Genomic DNA, 13,997 nt, shown 5'->3' with positions numbered 1-13,997 from the left:
GGTGAAAAGTTATTCACAACAGTAATTGATAATGAACTATTTTTCACAGACTAGATATGACAAAGCTTATGAACTTTAACAGGGGTTGAGGGAAAACTCATGTGGATAGGAATTTAAATTTGCATCAATTATTTGGCAACATCAAGATTGTAAATGTACATACCCTCAATTCCACAATTTCTTACCTACCTGAATTTATTATGAATCTTTCTGAATCCATCATGAGTTCAGGACCTCCTCCTCCTCTAGAGGTGACCTGAGGGCCACAAGGAGAGCCATTGATTTTTCTTCCCCCATCGCAACATAACCAGCCCCATCATTATAAGCCAAATCCAGTATACCTGAAGAGGCTATCATTAGAAATGACTGCACACCTTCTCCTAAAAGGCCATGGGAACTAGCCTCATCACTCTTTCCATGCCTAAGTCGCTCGTCACCAGAACTCAAAGCTTCTCATGTCTCTCCCACCACCCTATTGTTGGACAGCTCCTGTTGGAACCCAATTTCCCAGCCACCCTGAACACATACACACCTCTGAAATTCAATCATCATCAAAATCATTTGTACTCTTCTCCTTTCTAGGCCAGCCTCTCTACTTCCAGCTTTGGTCTCAGGCCCTCTTAACTACTCACAGACATTCATCGAGCAATTGTCCCTTGTTTCTCTTGAACACTGGATCGTCCTTTTATCCAAGGTCAATTCCATCACACAATAAACATGCTTTAATATCTCCCACCTAAACAAACAAAACCAAAAAATCCTCTTTTGACTCCACCTCACTTCCTTCCAGTCACAGCTCAATTTCTCCATTCTCCTTTGGATCAAAACTTTTTGAAAGGATAGTGTTGTGCCTACTTTCTTCACTTCCTCACCTCCCATTCTCTCTTTTGTGCGAGTTTTTACTGAAGTGTGATTAGCCTACTGGAAGGTGCACAAATCACAGGTATGCAGCTCAATGGATTATCACGAAGTGAACACACCCTGTGCCAATACCTTCATCAAGAAATAGAACACTGTCCACACCCCAGAAACCTAGTTCTTTCTTCCGACTACCACTGCTCCCTCTTCCCCGAAGACCATTACTATTACTCCTTTTAAAATAACACATTATTTTGCCTATTTTGAAAAATTGCTTTGGTATATTTCTTTCTCTCTCTCTCTTTCTCTCTCTCTCTTTCCCTCTTCCTTTTTTTTTTTTTTTTTGACAGAGTTTTGCTCTTGTTACCCAGGCTGGAGTGCAGTGGTGCGATCTCGGCTCACTGCAACCTGCGCCTCCCTGGTTCCAGTGATTCTCCTGCCTCAGCCTCCCGAGTAGCTGGAATTACTGTATGTATTTCTCTGTGCATATTTTCTTTTGCCCAATGTGATGTCTGTGAGATTTGTTCAAGTTCACATAACAGGGACCAGATCGCACAATATAAGGACTTTTTTCATTTTTATGTAGTGAAGCCCTTGGGAGGTTTTTAACAGAGGAGTGACATGATACGATCTTTTCACTGAAAGTTCACTTAGCTGCTACCTCAAGAATAGAATATGGGTCGGGAGGTGAGGATGAAGAAGAAAGCAGGGAGACTGGTTAGGAAGCCGTTACAACAATCCAATCACAGTATTAAATTCTCCGGCTTTAAAAAGAAAAGACATTTTAGGTCAGTCCCTCAGTGGAGCTAAATCAAAGCAATAATAAACCAAATTCACTGTTGGACCTGCAATAACTAGGCCAGCTATCACAATTTAGGCCCAGAAAATAATTAACACCTCCTCAACAAAAATAGCCTTTGCAAACAACTGTAATTTTCAAAATTAAAATAGAATAATATATGGCTGAGAATAAATAGAAGCTTCAATATTTGGAAACCTTGGTCTTCAAAGTAATACTTCATCAAACACGGAAAGCATTTTCAAGGCCAGAAAACCGAAATAATTTCAGGCCTTGGGAGAATGACAGAGTGGCAACGACTCATCGAAAGCAGACTGCTAGGCAGGGTGAAAAGTGTGGGTTACCTGGATATAAATAATTGGAAACACAGGGATGCCTTACCCCGCCGTAAGGTTTCCTTTACTATTTACATTCTTTCTTGTTATTCTTAACACTTGCAGCATCACAAAGGTGTGTTTTCTTGGTGACAAGTGTTTTTACATGACTCAGTTGAAACCTGAGATTACGTGTGGTTGATTTTTCATCCATAACTGCACATTTGTCTTGATCTCGAGAATTCCCAGCTTTTTGAAACGAAAGTTTTAACATTTTTGCTCAGATCCACATATTTGATTCCATGTTGGTTTTCACAGCACTCTGGGCAAAAGATGGGGCTGAAAGTTGGTGTATGTTAAATCTAGGAGCATGGCACATAATGCCGGACCACGGCTCTATTCAATTCTGTAATTTATCTAGGGGAATGGCCACATCCCACATCCTCTTCCCCCAGTGGAAAAGTCTGGCTGCCTCATACAATATCAACATCAAAAGATTAGCGTTGTATTGAATATCGTCTCACTTATTTACCAGTTAAGATCTATTGTCAATACATTTATCTGGGAATCCTGTTTTAGCTTACTTTATTTTTCGTTTCTATCACCTTTGAAGGAATGTTCTCCTTTGGAGCAAAATTTTTCAAAATAGTTCATACTTATCTTCAATTCCCCTCTTGAATTCTTTGTTAAACCCACTCCAGCAGCCTTTTGTCTTCAATATAGCCTTGTCAAGGCAACCAAAAACCTGTGTATTGCTGTGCCTACACCAACCGTGCAGAATGTTGATTTTTCCTACCAACCTTCTGAAGATAATTTATTTGCCTGTATGTTCTGACTGCCCCTCCTCCAAAAACAAGTGATTCAAAAGAAAGTTTGAAGCCAGGCTGGATGTGAAGCCAGTAGTGCAAGAGCTTTAGAGCTTTAGAGTGAGACAAACCTCTGTTGAAGTGCAAGCTGCATCACCTACTAGTGGGTGGCCATGAGCAGTCTCCCTGACCCCTCTGTGCCTCAGTTTCCTAATCTGTGAAAATGAGGAGTTAACAGAAGCTGCCTAGCAAGGCTGTGGGAAAATGAAACGAGAGAATGGGGCTGGCACATGGTAACCATTTATTATGCCTTAGTTGCTATTATTATTGTCGTTGATACTGTTCTCATCTGAGGCCAGTGGGGGCAAATAAGTTTTATGCCAGTAGATTCCTCCCCACAAATCCTCCTGGGTAAGCAGCTGCCTCTGCTGCTTTCTCAGGCTGCTTTGTTCGACTTCTGCCTGCTTGAGGCATAAATCAATAACTTTGATGATAGCCACTGCTCTTGTGTGTGAGATGACGCAGGAGGAAGGAAGGTTACAAGAGGGGGTGATCACTGGAAAAAACTAATGTAAATCTATAAACTCAGCACCCCACAGGCAGAGGAAATGCTCCCAATACATTGGCCTCTGTCTATACATCTGGATAAAATGTAAACAATAAGCTTTATTTTAATATGATCATAAAATTGCAAGCTTTGCAAACACAGGAGCAACGTCCTCCATTTCCTCTGAGTCCCTCCGCACTGCTGTCCTTAGGTAGCTAAGCCAGCAGCCTTCAATCTTTTTCTTTTTTTCTTTTCTTTTTTTTTTTGCTGATTCATAAAAATGGATGCCACTTACATGAGCGATCACTCTTGTGGGGATGCCCAAGATTCTATGAAATTCCCAACACACAAGCAGCAATTCCTCTCTATTCTCTCTCTTGAACACAAAGGAGAATGACAAAAATAAAGGGGTACATTTTAGCTAGCTCCAATTCGCTTTGGAAAAAAATATATAATTTGTGAGCTTATCTTTATTGTTAGTCATATGTTTCTTTTGACACGTCACACTGTTCACCTTCGCCATTTCAACAGGCATCCGTTTCAACAAGCTATCATCAAACAGTGGTGCCAGGGAGCTACTAGGAAGTGGGATGAGGAGACTCTGGGGTGTCTATCGGTGCTTCCCAACAAGTGTTATGGGCCCTCTGTTTTCAGGTGGACCCTCCTGCAGGAGCAGAAGATTTCTTGCTAAAGGGGGTGTAAAGGTCTTTTCGTTTTTCCTTAATGGATCAGAATCTGCATAGAAAACAGAAATGAAATGCTCAGGTGAGAGCAGTGATTCTCAATGGCTGGTGTCCAAGACACAAAAGGATAACCCCAATGTTTTTATCATACCAACTTCTGAAGATCAATGTTTGCCAAATTTTTTCTGAATAACGGACACTATGAAGAAGACACAAAGTGATTATAAAGGGGAGATTTTGGAGTGGGATCTGTTTCAAGTCAAAGGAGAAAGTGATCAAGCAGCTTGGGGGCCAGTTACAATACTGAGTGAAAGCCGCTGGGTTAAGGAGAAGGCTATGGGGTCACCACACAAGACAAAAGCTGAACTTTTGATTACCTTTCCCACCATTCCTCTCCCTTTCTTTTAGTAAATAGCAAACCCATTTGTCACCAAGCCAGAAATCTTCGAGTCATTGGCTTCTCTCTCTCTCTCTCCTTTTCTCTTTCTCTCATACTATCGATTGGATTGATCAGCAAATCTTGACTTTTTGAGTTCAATATGTCATCATTGCCTAACCACTTCACTCCAGTGAAGGATGGTACTCATCCTGGTCTAGGCCACCAATATCTCTCACCCGGGGAATGGCCTCCTAACTAGTCACTGCTTTCACATTTCCCTGCTCAATCTGTTTCACATAGTAGACAGAACGGACTTTTTAATGTTTAAATCAGATTATGCCATTTATTTGCAAGCCTCCAATGACCTCTCACGGAAAAGCAGTCTTTACTATGAGTCTATGAGACCTTTTAGGACGTCAGTCCTTGCAACCTCTCCAACGACATCATCTCCAACAGCTCTTCCCCTGTGTCACTCAGCTCATTGACAATGGTCACCTGGGTTTTACTTGAACAACCCTACCTCAGGGCTTTGCACTTGCAATTCTCTCTGCATGAAGTATTTTATTCCAGAAATTTGCTTGGCTAACTTATTTATTCAGTTCATCACAGGCCTCATTATGAAAGAAGCCTTATTCTTTTTTATGGGCAACTTGCTCATCGGCACCTGTTTCAGCCGTCAATGACTGTGAGCAAACTGGCAACGTCAAACTCCGTAAAATTTTGAGTTTTTTTAATGACCTAAAATAGAGAGCTTATTATCTCAGAAACTTGTTAAGGTCAAATTTTTTGTGTATTATCCTCAGCACATGGTTGCTTTTCTCTTACAGACTCTTCCACTTGTTTTAAAGAATGACTGATTTAGGGACTTTGGATTATTTAAATCTATTTTAAACATGGTATATGTTCTTGTAATTATTTTTCTCGCATTGGCACTGATTGTACTTTATTAGTTAGTTCCAAAGACCCTTAATTGCAGAAAGCTGCCTGGGGAAGTGCGAGATCAAGTCAATCGTATTGATGAGAAAAGAAGAAAACAAACTAATAGACCTAATGACTTGGAGTCTAAGACAATCATGAAAGACTTTCCCCTCCACTTCCTCAAAACATAGGTAGGTGCAATGTTAAGTAGAGTCAGAGAAGTCAGTAACTCATTTTGCCAATTTAAAGCCCCAACGCAATTTATTTATGAGGCTCGGGGTATTTTAAATTCACCTAAGTCAATCACGCGGTGAAAATCATGCTCGGGTGTGAATTCCGGCATGAAAATATGCATCCCCTGATTGTATTCACACAGACCTTTTGCATCGCAAGCGGGGTGAGCAGCTGTTGCGGAGTCAGTAGAGCCTGGTCTGAGTAAGGAAGAGCGCGGTAGCGGCCCTGGTGGGGTCGGAGAGAGGGCACTAGGGCTGTTTCTATTTGGGGACCTGGCGGAAGGCGCCGCCGCCGGGTCATTGCAGCGCCTCCCCAGCGCGCAGTGCTGCGGATCCCACAGCAGCCTCCAGGCCAGGTTCCGGGATGCTTGGGGATGGCGCGGCTGCACCTGTCACCCGCCGCTCCCTCCTGCTCCGGGGAGACCCCGCGCCGACCTCTGTCCTTGCGCCTGACAGCTGGGCCCCGAGTCTCCCCTGCCTCTGCTGTCATACGGAGATGGCTGGTGATTAGTAATCGTCTCCATCCTCCACGCGGGAGGCGTGACCAGGCTTTTACACGCATCCTGTGAGCCAGCGCCTGGAAATTCCTTTCAGGGACTGCTTTTGCATCTAGAAACCAGAAGTGATTCAAGTGATATGTTCAACTCCTGCCCCTGGGCTGGGGAGAGCGCCACAGCTCAGTAAAGCACTGCTCCCAGGGAAGAGCTGTCTCTGCCCTCATGGCATAGTTCTTTTCCCTTTCCTGATCAAGGAGACAATGACAGAAGTATGACTGTCATGGCTGATGATAGCCAGACTGGAAAGACATCCGCACTAGGGTTTTGTTTTGTTTGTTTTTGTAGACGGAGTCTCACTTTGTCACCCAGGCTGGAGCTCAGTGGCACAATCACGACTCACTGCAGCCTCAATCTCTCCTGAGGCTCAAGTGATTCTCCCACCTCAGCCTCCCAAGTAGCTGGGACTACAGGCGCATGCCACTATGCCTGACTTTTTTTTTTTTTTTAAGTAGAGAGGAGAGTCTCACTATATTGTCCAGGCTAGTCTCAAACTCCTGACTTCAAGTGATCCTCCCACCTCAGCCTCACAAAATACTTGGATTACAGGCGTGAGCCACTGCGCCCAGCTCTCATTAGTTACCACTAACACAATTCCTCAATTGTAAAATAAAGCATTGAACAAGTTGTTTACATTTAAATCACTTTGTGAGTGTCTATCAGCCTCCAAAAATTGAGGCAGTTTCTCAGACTAATATCAGTAGCAATTCTATCACTATTTGCACGTGGCAATATCTTCTTCAATGTAAGGGAAAAATAATTGTGATCAATTTGCCAGGTATCAATTTGGGTAACATTTCTACCATCTTGATTTGACATAGTGCATTGCAGTTCCCCAAGTCACTCCAGCTGGGGCACAGGAGGCAGCTAACAGTCACTGTGGGCATGCTTTTATATTCTGTTACCTTGAGCCCACCAGGCTCATGTGCTTAGTCCTTCTTGTCACTGGCTCTGCCCCTGCCCTTGGTACTTGTCCAGGCCAGGCCCCAGGGGAAGAATGCTTATAGACTGGGTCAGATATTTTACCTTCCCCATTGCTCTTGGGAGTGGTCTCCATCTTCGTCCCTTGTTAGTTCATTTTGCTAATTTCAGGAACCCCAGATCCTGGTCCTGGTCCTCCTCCACCAGAGGGAAGGAAGTCAGAGCTTGCTCCAAAGAAATTCTTGCAAAGTGGCCCCACAACTGCTTGTCTGAGTCAAGCCTCAGTGGAAAAAAATACCTGTATCCATCATCTCTTTCTCTATTCCTCTATGAATAATTTACCTCATAGTTCATCATATTCTATAATATTTGCTTATGATAACTAAAGCATCTAGCAGCTTGACCTGCTGGAAAGGATATGGATTTGGGACTTTTTGTCTCAGCTCCACTACATACAAACTTTGTGACTTTGGAAATAGACACTTTCTTGGTGTGAGTCTCAGTAAGCTCACCTGTAAGATGGGAGTTGTAAGAATTTTATAGTGCCAGGCATGGCGATTCACACTGTAATCCTAACACTTTGGGAGACAGAGGCAGGAGAACCACTTAAGCCTAGGAGTTTCAGACCAGCCCTGTCAATGTAGAGAGAAAACTTTAAAAAAATTAGCCAGGCATGGTGCTATGCTCCTGTCAGCTCTTCAGGAGGCTGAGATGTGAGGATCCCTTGAGCCCAGGAGGTGGAGGCTGAAGTGGCACTGGATTGGTGCCACTGCAATCCAGCCTGGGCAACAAAGCCAAATCCTGTCTCAAAAATAAATAAATAAATAAACAAACAAACAAATAAATAAGAGTTTCGTAGGAATCAAGTCAAATAATGTATGACAAAAGATCCTGTGAACCTCACAGCATTATGTAATGGTTTGTGTGTGTGCGTGTGTTTGTTTTACTGCAGCAGATTTTGGTGGTTGGGAGAATGAGTTTTTGGAGTCAGATGTTTGTTTAAAGCAAGGTTTCACTAATTACTGACTCTGTGACCACAGACAAGTGACTTTAATTTCTTTATACCCCAGCATCATCATCTGTAAATTGGAAATAATAGCTGTATTTTAGGATTGTTGAAACATTAAGTGAGATAATGTATGCTAAGCATTTAGTGTAATTCTTAATATATCATAATAGTTGTTGCTGCTGTCAGGCCCTAAGGATGATATTGGCCTGAAAAAAAAAAATGTACTCTTGAGACTTTTACTCCACCTTCTTTTGTTAGCCACATCTAAATTTTTACCTCTAGAAATAAGTGTATATAAAATTGCCTTCCTTAATTCCAGTGTTAAGAAAATATTTCTTTTTCCATAGTTTGAAATTCTAGTGCACCAGCTTCTTATCTCAGCAGATGAAATTATTTCATTTGACAATTGATTCTTGACTTCAACCAAGATTTTTCCAGAAAAATCATTAAAGAATCAATCTTCAGAGACTGATGTTCTTCTGGGTATAACAGACCTGATGTGTGTATTCTGCCAAAACAGTTGAGCAAATGAAACAAACTTAACAGCTTTTTGCCTAATTTGATAATATACCAAAAGGCCTCACAATTAGGTATGCATGTCAGGTGTATTAGTCCATTTTCACACTACTGATAAAGACATATCCAAGACTGGGTAAATTATAAAGAAAAAGAAGTTTAATGGACTCATAGTTCCAAGTGACTGGGGAGGCCTCACAATCATGGCAGAAGGTGAAAAGCAAATCTTACATGGCAGCAGGCAATAGAGAGAACTTGTGCAGGGAAACTCCCCTTTATAAAACCATCAGATCTCATGAGACTTATTCACTACCACGAGAATAGCACAGGAAAGACTTGCCCCCATGATTCGATTATCTCCCACTGGATACCTCTCACAACACATGGGAATTATGGGAGCTACAATTCAAGATGAGATTTGGGTGAGGACACAGCCAAACCACAGCATCAGAATTGTTCAGGGGACTCCTTGGGGAGTTGTAGCCCTGTATTAGGATGGGGTTCCAGGAGGTGCTGCCATGGAGCATCCCTTTTATGTTCACAAATTGTCCTTCTGAGGAACATGAGATTCCTGAACATGAAACATTTGTTCTGCAGTATATAATTTATAGTTACTTTTGCTCATGCACCTGTGATCAGCTGCTAGCCTGGCTGGCTGGTCTAGCATTGCCTCAACAGGGACAGCTTATCTCTGCTCCATGTGGTCTCTCTTTCTTCAGCAGGCTTGTTCTCATGGCAGTTGCTGGAAGCAAGAGAGCCAGTGAAAGAGTGAAAGTACTCTTGAGACATAATGACTCTTTTGCTGCAATCTATTGGTAAAAGCAATAGAATAAAAGGTCAGCCTAGATAGAAGACGAGAAGAAATGGACTCCACCTCTTGATGAAAGGATGTGCAAAACCACATTATAAAGACTATGGAAATGGGAGAAGTGAAGGATCGTGGCCATTTTTGCAACCCTCCACGTATGGAACAGTTGCCGTGTTGCTGTCTAAGTAAAGCTGGAGGGCATTTATGTTCCCACATTAAGAGTGTGAGTTTCTGTTTCTTTGCATTCTTGCCAACATTTGGCAGAATACACTCATTTTTAAAATTAATCTGATAATATAAGGTAATTGGTGTCACATGGTTACTGTTTTTATTTCATTTTCAGTTTCTTATACCTACTGAGGTTAAATATATTTTATATATTTAGTAGCTATTTGTATTTCTTCTGAGAATTACTAATTTCTATCTTGCTAATTTTTCTATTGGAATGTTTTCTGTTGGAATGTTCTCTATTGGAACTGTTGTGAATATTTATATATTTTAATTCTTTAAGTGTCATTTCACTGCAGATTTTTTTCCATTCTTTGTCCTTTTCTTTTTCAATAGGTTTTTGAGGAACATACGGTGTTTGGTTACATGAATAAATTCTTTAATGATGGTTTCCAAGATTTTCACGCACCCGTCACCCAAGCAGTGTACACTGCACCCAGTGCATGGTCTTTTATCCCTCACCGCCCTCACCCTTTCCCCCAAGTCCCCAAAGTCCATTGTATCATTCTTACACCTTTGTGTCCTCATACTAGCTCCTACTTACAAGTGAGAAGATACAATGTTTGGTTTTTCCATTTCTGAGTGACTTCATTTGGAATAATGGTCTTCAATTCCACCCAGGTTGCTCCAAATGCCATTATCTCATTCCTTTTTATGGCTGTGTAGTATTCCATGGTGCATGTATATCACATTTTCTTTATCCACTAATTGATTGATAGACATTCGGGCTGGTTCCAAATTTTTACAGTTGCATACCATGCTGCTAGAAACAGACATGTGCAAGTATCTTTTTCGTATAATGACTTCTTTTCCTCTGGGTAGATACCCATGAGTGAGACTGCTGGATCAAATGGTAGATCTACTTTTAGTTCTTTAAGGAATCTCCACACTGTTTTCTATAGTGGTTGTACTAGTTTGCATTCTCACCAACAGTGTAAAAAAGTGTTCCCTTTTCACCACATCCACACCAACATTTGTTATTCTTTAAATTTTTATGGCTGTTCTTGCAGGAGTGAGGTGGTATTGCATTGTGGTTTTGATTTGCGTTTCCCTGATAATTAGTAATGTTGAGCATTTTTCCATATGTTTGTTAGCCATTTGTATATCTTCACTTGAGAATTGTCTATTCATGTCCTTAGCCCACTTTTTGATGGGATTGTTTGTTTTTTTTCTTGCTGATTCGTTTGAGTTTCTTGTAGATTCTGGATATTAGTCCTTTGTCCAATATAGATTGCAAATATTTTTCTTCCACTCTGTGGGGTATCTGTTTATTCTGCTGATTATTTATTTTACTGTGCAGAAGCTTTTTAGTTTAATTAAGTCCCATTTATTTATCTTTTTTTGTTTGTTTGTTTCATTTGCTTTTGGGTTCTTGGTCATGAAGTCTTTGCCTAAGCCAATGTCTAGAAGGGTTTTTCCGATGTTATCCTCTAGAATTTTTATAGTTTCAGGTCTTATATTTAGATCTTTGATCCATCTTGATTGATTTTTATATAGGGTGAGAGATGAGGATCCAGTTTCATTCTTCCACATGTGGCTTGCCAATTATCCCAGCATCATTTGTTGAATAGGGTGTGCTTTCCCCACTTTATGTTTTTGTTTGCTTTGTTGAAGATCAGTTGACTATAAGTATTTGGCTTTATTTCTGGTTTTTCTGTTCCATTGATCTATAGGCCTATTTTAATACCAGTACCATGCTGTTTTGGTGACTATGGCCTTATAGTATAGTTTGAAGTCAGTAAATTTGATGCCTCCAGATACCTCCTTTTTGCTTAGTCTTGCTTTGGCTTCATTTGTCCTTTTAACTTTGCCTATGATGTCCTTTGCCATAGGCAAAAATGAATTTTTATCTAAAAAAGTCAACCTTTTCCACTATGAGTTATATTTTTTATAACTTAAGCTATCCTTAACTTCAAAATCTTTAATATGTTATCCCCATTTTGGTAAAATAGTTGTAAAGTTTGCATTTTATATTTGGTTGTTTAATATATCTGGAATTTTATTTTTATGTATGACATGAAGGAAGGAATCTAATTTTATTTTTTCTATGCGGCGAACAATTATTCTCACCCACTTTTTGAAGACTGTGTCTTTCCCCACTGGTTTTTGGTGCCATCTTTATCATATATCAAGGCCCTACATATGAGCAAGACTGTTTCTGGACACTCTAAAAGTTCCATTGACTTATTTATTTGTTGTAGCACGAAAAAATTTGCTGTTTTATTTATGATGACTTTTAATATGGACAAGTTTCTAATGAGAAAATATGCTTTTAAAATTATTTTCAGGATTGTTTAGCTGTATCTATACTCTTCTGTATGAATTCTATACGGACCAAAATTTTAAAAAAAATATACTTTGCCTTTAAACTTTTCTCCTCTAATATGCAAAATAGCACACATCCAGCAAACAGCTATTTTTACTGGGCACATAAATCTTACTCCTCCAAAATTCATGGTCATTCCTAGGCAAGGGAACATGTTCCCAGTGTAAAAGGCCTGAGATTATATTCTGTTTGAATGCTTCTCATTCTGGTAGAATTATTTCTCTGTTTCTCAATGATTTTACTTGCTGAGTAATACTGTTAATGTAGAATCTTAAAACTGTAGAAATGTTTTATTAAAAGATAAGAAGGTACCATGAGGCCTATTTTTAGTTAGAAATCTGGTACTTTTTGAGTTCTGAAAACTTCAAATACAATGCCTCATCTCAGATGTCTTAGAAGGTAGCCTCTTCACTTATTCATTCAGCAAATATTTACTAAGATCCTATTACATGGCTGTTACTATCTTATGTGCCAAGGATAGAGTGGCTTACTTAGCAGTTCTTTGGAAGAGAAGAGACAGTGATTATTTTTATTTTATAGGTGAAGAAACTAAGGCACAAACTCTTCATTTAATTTGATTAAAGACAAGTTGCATTTGCCAAGAGCTTACAGAGGTCCCAGACTATAGGGTTATGTATTAGGTGCTCTGGGATGATAATATCAAAGATGGGGAGGAGAGGTGTCCTCTTCAAGGCAGGTCTCATCCAACATGACAGATTATAGTCAACATGTAGCTATTACACTTGAATTCATATAAGACCACTTGCCTCCTTTCTAAGGAGATTTAAATTGACTCCTCAAGAAAGTAGGTTGTAAGTTGGCTTTTGAAGAATGGAAGTATTGTTGTCTGATTTCTAGTGAGATTATCATGTAGACAGATTGAAGGCCAGAGGAGACACTGGAGCAAAAAGAGACCTGGGGAGAAAGACAACATTGTAGAGACAGGGGTGAGGCTGGTTGGAATAGAGCAAGTGTTTGGAGCATACAGAGATGGAATGAGTAGTGAATAGCACTCAGGTCTCTTGCACTTCTGGCTAGTAGAGGTCAGTGGATTAGGAGAACTGACATAAATAACAATCACAAGCAGGCTACCTATGCTTTGTCATTTGGTACTGATTCCTTTCTAGTAGTTTCCGTGTAATCTCCTTTACAAATTTTTTTTTATAATTCACCACTGAAACTGAATCATTCTTCCATCTATGCCCCTGTACTCTGTGCATTTTAAAATCACAGCATCTGTAATTGTCAGCGTACTTGATAATGTGTCTGTCTGCCTAAGAGCAGAGCCCATGCCTTCGGCCTTTGTGACCTCAACAACTAGCACAATGCCTGTTAGTTGAAGGAAATTTTGTTGATGGAAAAACAAACCTTCAGTGCCTATTATTTACTGGATGGCTAGAGTTCCTTGGGTTTGTTTTTTTAAAAAGTCTGTACATCTAATGCATCTTATGAGGTAATAACCTGATGCACTGATATGACTTGGGTCACAGAATCATGTGATTATGTGAGAGTATGGTTACTGATTCAGAATGTGACATAACCCTGAAAGGGTTCTAGAGAGAAGCTATAAAGAGCTGACTCAGCCAACAGTGCAGAGTGAATGGTCAGCAAATCAGACATCCTGAAGTAAATTCAAGCCTTGTTGAGATTTACAGGAAAAACATTTTCCTAGTAATTGGAGGTTTTCTTCCTAGATCAATGTACTTATATTGTTCAACAAACTTGGGACTCAACTAAAAGTTGTTAAAAAAGGTTTTAGAATGCCAAATAAGTCTAGTGTTTTCTATATTTCAATTCTCATTTCTTTTTAAATTGAAATTTCTTCTGCATTTCCCAGTCACCCTTTATGATATTTGTCTTGAACTTTTAAAGAATGTTCATTTGGGTATATTGATGAAGCACAGCTGGGGAAATCATTAACTGTATCTTCCTTGAGAAAAGCACAAACTATTCAAGTGGATCTTATCAACTTGATAAACACTTTCTGAGAATTTGCCATGAATCTAGTAACATTCTGAGTAAGAGGAAGTGCATCAAAGTTAAAAACAAAGAAACAAACAAACAAACAAACAGAATATCAGAATATTAATAACCTTCA

Source organism: Rhinopithecus bieti, unplaced genomic scaffold, assembly GCF_001698545.2.
Source record: "Rhinopithecus bieti isolate Rb0 unplaced genomic scaffold, ASM169854v2 scaffold_35538, whole genome shotgun sequence".
NCBI lineage: Eukaryota > Metazoa > Chordata > Mammalia > Primates > Cercopithecidae > Rhinopithecus > Rhinopithecus bieti.
This window is presented reverse-complemented; position numbering follows the sequence as displayed.